This window comes from Diprion similis, chromosome 5 (assembly GCF_021155765.1).
Source record: "Diprion similis isolate iyDipSimi1 chromosome 5, iyDipSimi1.1, whole genome shotgun sequence".
Taxonomy (NCBI): domain Eukaryota; kingdom Metazoa; phylum Arthropoda; class Insecta; order Hymenoptera; family Diprionidae; genus Diprion; species Diprion similis.
Genome location: NC_060109.1, coordinates 3,417,904 through 3,424,796, shown reverse-complemented (window position 1 = coordinate 3,424,796; position 6,893 = coordinate 3,417,904).

Sequence of the window (6,893 nt, the reverse complement as noted above, 5' to 3'; positions counted from 1 at the left end):
AAAATAACCGATTCATTTGAAACGATAATAATATTAGCCCCAGTCAACCGAAGAAATAAAAAATTAAACAAGTCATGTGATAAATTAATAATAGTTGCAATAGAATTTTATTGTATCATTCCAATAGCAATCGCAAAAGAGTTCCTGTTATTATTGTTACAAATATTTCTTATCGACTAATATTTCGTTTGTAACACTTGAGCACATAAAAACCTGGTTATAAACTTTTTCATGACTTAATTGTTGGGCCGCTCAAAAGTGGCAAAAAAAAAAAAAAAAATCAAAGAAATTATCATCACTCAACCGTAGTTCAAGCTCAATTCTCTCTCCTCTACCTCACTACACGACATAACCAGGTACCCTAAATCATTCAGCTCATTGCAATAATTACAATTATACCATCTACAATTTTATAGTACATTGAGTCCAGTATAACTCTAGTATTGTGCACACTTGCCAGCCAGATTTAACAAAATACTTTTAGAATCTTCAGCGATAGAGGTAACTTCAAATAATCCTGGATCCGATTACTCAAGTTCAAGTGGCCATAAAAAATGAGTACTCCCTTAAATCTAAACTACCTATCAGCTCAAAAAATATCTTTTCTATTGGTACGACCCAATGAAATTTTTCTAGATTAAAACTGCGGTTCCTTTCTTTTACCAACTTCAACTCTAATTGGTCACTCCTCGTTAAAATCGCACAACGTTCACACAGGGTGAAGTTGACCTCAGCTTCGAGAAAGTGATATCCTGCATCGACAAGGAATTTTTAATATCTAAAAAAATATCTAGGTATTGTGCACGGATCGCAGAAAAAAACTCTCTCAGTTTTATTAACCAAAATCACCGTGACTAAGGAACTTGACAAGGAAGAATGATTGGGGTGAAATTCACCCCCACTGACCTATTAGGGTTAAGAATCAAATTTTCGGGTACCTTTCTTCTCTTATTCCAACCTAACCTTTATAATCCATCTCAATACCTGTCTGCAATCGGTTCTTTCTCTATGTTATCCAGATGCTTCAGGGCATACAGCGTGACGCCATAGATCAATATAGATTCAACTAGTGACTTGAATAGTTGATCATAAACATTCCCGGCATTTACCCCTAGGCCGTTGATCAGTGAGATCGCTGCAAAACATGCCGCTTTTGCTTTTCTGTTATTGCGAAATTGTCACACCCAAATATTATACATAATATATTGTATCGTGTTATTTCGTAGAAATGATATTTTAAGATAGTGCGAGGCCGGATATCCGTGTGATATGCAAGAGATAGAGAAATGTCTGTTCACGATACTATTACACTGAGTAACAATCAACAGATTTACAATACTTGGTTAAAGGTAGGTAAGCATGACATGCACAATTTAAAATCCTTAAAATAAATGTCAACAATCCAAGCGAAAATAGTATAATATAATTAAATATACAGAAAGGATAATTAACGAACAAAGCAGTAAGATATTATAAACGATATAGAATAGCAGGAAATACAAGTCAATTAAGTAATATCAGAATTAAGCAGAAATTTACAGAAGCAAGGTAATCAACAAAATAAGCAGGAAGTAGATACTAGAATTGAAATTATGGAGAAAATACGTAGTTTCCATCTTGCGATATATGCGGTAGGTAAGAAATAGCGATGAAAAATATAAAAGAGAAAACTAGTTTTAACGTATTAAGAAAAGAGAACAGAGAAAATTACAACGCAGTATATAAACTACGTAATAGCGGTGTTAGAGAAGAATGATAATAATAAAGGAGTTATTCGATACGGCGCAATACTCCAAAGTCAAAAAACGACAGGTTATACCGGACAGCGAATAAGATCGCGCATGCCGTACGCTTAAGGTGATCATAAAGACCTCGAAAAAGCGGGGATGCCAAACTCCTATACCGCTTGAGCGATCAGAGTGAAACTTGGGCAGTTGATGCCTTATTTTGGCAAAAAGTGCAGCGTCTTTTTACTTTTTCAAAGTTTGGAAAAAAATTTTACAGATTGGTTACCACCCACAAAAATCGGCCAAATTTTCACAGTTGCACTGAATGGATCGAACTCCCGTATGATGTCACTCGGCCGTGTTGAAACACACATTTTGTGCTCAGTTCCATGAGATTTGATGGTGAAATGACGAAATGGCAGCTGATCTAGTTTTCGAGTATGAAGAACACCGAAATCTCATTTTGACGACAATTGTTACCGATCTTTCACGCATACCGGTAATTTTTTACCGACATTACATGCATACATTACCTTTGGAAAATTCTGAAAAAATTCAAGTAAATGCATTGAGTGGTGAGTAATATGTGATGACAGTTTCAATGTGACGGTAGTATTTGGCCAAGTGTACCGAAACTACCTAACTTTGGTACCAGTTTAGTCATCGGGGATCGCAAAAGTAAAAGCAGCATCGTCAGACGATACTGATGCTTCTTTACTTTGGCGACTCAAGAATAAATTTGTTGCAGTCATCCGATTAAACATTTCTCGCGTGTGCTCGAATGTCTGACAACATTGCCTCTGGATCGTTTCTTTGACGCATTCACTTGCTAGTAAACATCCAGCGATGGAGGGCGTTATCAGATGATTCCGCGTCTGTGTGTTAACCAAGTTGATTTTGCTGAAAACCCGTTCACATTGAGCGTTGAAATGTGGGATAGATAATGCCCCAAGCGCAAACGAAGGAAGCTCTCTGTGTTTTGAAACCTAAAACAAATGATGCAATAGAATAATAGTGGCGACAAAGTAGGTATTTTTACGCCAAGCGTAAATTTGCAATTTGCGATTACCATTCGGAAATGCATGCTGGTGATGATGACGTTTTCTGATTGAAAATACTTGTTTAGGTTTGTGAATTTCGGTAAGACCCACTGTAGGAAGAGGTAGTACGCATTCATGAAAGGATTATTCAATTACCGGTGGATCTCTTCGACCGACATCAACCTTTCGTTAAGCATTTCATTGTTCTAAAATGCGATCTACGACTGCTGTAAGTGAGAGCCATCGTGTTTGCAATGGATGGAGAATTTTGTGAATGTCCAATTGACAAAACATTTGAAAGTGTACGAGTTTGCACTGACGCTTGCTACTGTTCTTGAAAAAGTTGTATATGTTTCGATCGAGATATTCACAATTGCACGGTAAAACCTTGCAGTCTTCGCTCGCGCATAAATGCAGAGAATGACAAACGCACTTCATTACTGTTATTCCAGGGCACTTAATACGAAAGCGACTCGCTACAGAGTTTTTACTGCCCATCATTGTGTTACACCTATCAGAGGCAAACCCAATTATATTAGTTCAAGGAAGATTATGCTTATCGAATGCGTCCAAAATGATATCGAACAGGTGCTCAGCAGTTGCACTGATGTTAGATTGCGCAGATGTCGGATGTTCACTGCCAAATACTTGAACCAAGGCCCAAAATGCGCTTGTGATTTTCTCAATATACTCGTCAAAATAACGTACTAAAACACAGCACGTATTTATCGTCGCAATATCAGTCGATTCATCTGTTAAGATCGAAAACTTGCTGATTTTTAACTTTTGAATAAGTCGTTCCTTTTGGGTCTCACCAATTTCATTTTTGACGATTGTTGTAGCTTTACTCCTCTTAGGCTGCATGGATTGTGCGATTTTTTAATCTTTGAAACGATTTTTCAACACGTCGGAAAGATGGTTCATGACTCTAAATGGAATATTATGGAAAGCCAAAAAGCCACATAATAGTAGCTCTGTTCCTTGCACCTTGTTATCGGCTACAGGAATCATAAATTCTGCAGCTGTCTTCTGCACTTGAGGTCGGACGTCAGAACACCGTTCTATGTGTTTCAGACCATTAGCATGATTTTTTAAAACCGTAAATTCAGCCTGTCCGGACAAAGCCATAGTCGAAACCCGGGTACCTTCTCCCATTCAGACCTATATTTTGGATCCGACGTTTCGTTATCGACTTTCGAAATATCTTTTTTCAGATTTGTCATTTTTTTTTTATGCTTCTCATCGCCTAAAAAATCTGATACGAAATCATCAGTACTTTCGCCATCCATAATTTATACCTCCTCTGTAACCTCGTACAACCGAAACCGACCGTAAACGGCCTCTCTCTCTCTCTCTCTCTCTCTCTCTCTCTCTCTCTCTTGAGTTCGGTGTTCGGTGAATAACGTGTGTGCCTATTATTGCTCGTCACATTTTCAGGACATTTTTGAGTTTTTCTTTTGCTAGTTTGTTCAGTTTAGTACAGCTTGTGTTGCACTGCACTGGCCATTCCGGTCGTATATTTTCCATCGCATTTTTGTCATACGGCCGCCACATAATTGACTCTTCTTAGTGCGCTGCAATCCGTTATACTTGTTCAAACGGTTTGGCTTTGTTGACTTTCTGTGGATGTCACTGTCAGTGTCAGTGTCAGTGTCAGGCGAGTGAGTTTGTACACAGCCTTGGTTGATTGCCTTGTACCTCGTGCGATCAGGGCCAGCGCTAGTTGTGTGGTCTGTGCGGAGCATTCCACACGCTGAATTTTGGTGCTTGTGGAATTCCACACCCTGGGTTATGGTGATTTCTTTGAAATTGAGCGCCGTTTCCGACATGATTTCAGCACAACCTCCCGGCGGGTAAACTTCCCCATTTAGTTATTCTGCAAACTTCATGTCAAATGTAAATAGGACACTTTTTCGACTTTGAAGTGTTGGTAACATATCGACTAGCGTGCTACGTCCGTAACGGGTCCATTTACTACTACTAGATGACGTATCTGTTTCAGGTCAGCTGTCGTAAGCTGCGGTGTTCTAACCTGTGTATAACGTATGGTATAACCGCACTAGTGTAGTCGTATGTATGTTGCAGTGTATAAGTGTTTGTGGGCGAAGAGGCCGGTTCCTTCAAATACACACATTCTTACAATGGATAAATTCGTTGTAAAGCTTGGGAAGACACGTGACCGTGAAACCGTTGGCGAGAATTATCATGCGCCGTCTTCTAGTTGTCAACTGCAAGCTGATGCTGCACACGATAATGTAGTTGAACAATTTAAGAAACGTCCACGCACCGATTGTGCACAAAATTCCAGGCAAGATTCAGATGTAGATGCAGAAGAAGAGATACTGAACAGGGTCGTCGAACACGTGAATTCTTCAAACGTAGGCTTACGTTCAAACAAACCACGAGCTTTTGACACGTGGAAAGTGGGCTGGCAATCAATTCGAAAGGAAATGCTATCTGCACGATATGCTCTCAAGCTGTAAATAAAAACTTATTGCTGCCAACAGGACCTCGTAATATTGCTTCAAAAAAAGCATTCGTTACTGAGGGATTTAACTGCTGGAAAAATGCAGCGCAGCGCTTCAATAATCACGAAAGAAGCGAGTTTCACCTGTGTGCATCTGACAGTATTTTAAACACAAAGGAGCCTAGTATTACTGAAAAATTATCAGATACAAACCAAAGAGATATGCGAAATTCCCGCATCGCATTAGAAAAAATATTCAGCACCGTGACATTACTCGCCAGGCAGGGTCTTCCTTTACGCGGTGCCGAAAATGATGAAAATTCCAACTTTATGCAATTTCTAAAAATGAGAGCGGAGGACGTTCCAGAACTAAAGGCATGGCTGCAACGTAAAACTGGATGAAAATAGCTCCATCACGACATTATTAACGAAATCCTACAATCAATGGCTAATGAAGTACTGAGCAACAAACTTGCAGGCATTAAGGCAGCCAAATACTACGCTATTATTGTAGATGAAACGTCAGATGTTTCCCGTACTGAACAAGTATCTTTTTCGGTTAGACTAGTCCTCCCTGACTTAACAATCGAAGAAAATTTTCTTGGTTTTTACGAGACTCGTGACACGAAATCTGACACTCTATTCAAAATAATTAAGGATATTATAATTCGATTCCAATTGAATATCGCTGATTTACGGGGCCAGTGTTATGATGGCGCTGCAAATATGTCCGGGAAAATTAAAGGTGTTCAAGCACCGTTCCTAAAAGAAGAACCAAGGGCTTTGTATGTGCACTGCAGACCACATAACTGAATCTTGTTGTTCAAGATACTATGGAGAATGTTGCATGCGTGAAAAATTTTCTTGGGATTGTTAAAGAAGTGATCAATTTCATTCGTGACTCTCCAAAGAGACTGGCTGAATTCAAAGATCTACTATCTGAAAATGCTCCAAATTTAACCCCCTTTTGTCCGACGAGATGGTGTGTTCGAGTTAAATCTTTGAAACGGATGCATCATAAGGAAACGTATGAGGCTCTACTAACTTTTTTTGAGGATAAACCAAAAGATAAACAAATGGAAAAAACTGCATATTCTAAATCCTGCGGATTGCTGAAATCTATGGATAGCTTCGAGTTCTACTATTTATTAACTCTTGTCATCGCCGTTTTAGAGGGGGTTGAAATTTTGAACGCTGAACTCCAGAAAAGTGAACTCAATATAAGTGGGTCACATGAAAAAATACGTTTAGTCACAGGACATTTTAAAGAAATAAGATCCTCAGGTTTCCAAGATATATGGTCGCGATCTGTTGAAGGTGCAAAAGAGTTGGGATTACCCGAGCCGAAAGTACCGCGCGTCCGGCAACGATCGACTCGAATTGACACTGGTTTACATACCGCTCATGCTTTTTCAAACCCTAAAGAGTATTACCGAAAAGTGTTCTATGAACTACTTGATCAGGTTTTAGTATCTATGCAAGATCGGTTTGAATGCAAAACTTCGAAACTTTTGGAACAATTTGAAGCCTATGTTACCGGGAAAAATTCAGATGTCAATGGCATAATGTCATTTTTTAAAGACGATTTTGACGAAGACAGCTTGGTACTGCATCAAAAGATGTTTCTCAGTCAAGTCAAAATACAAAACGTGACTATCA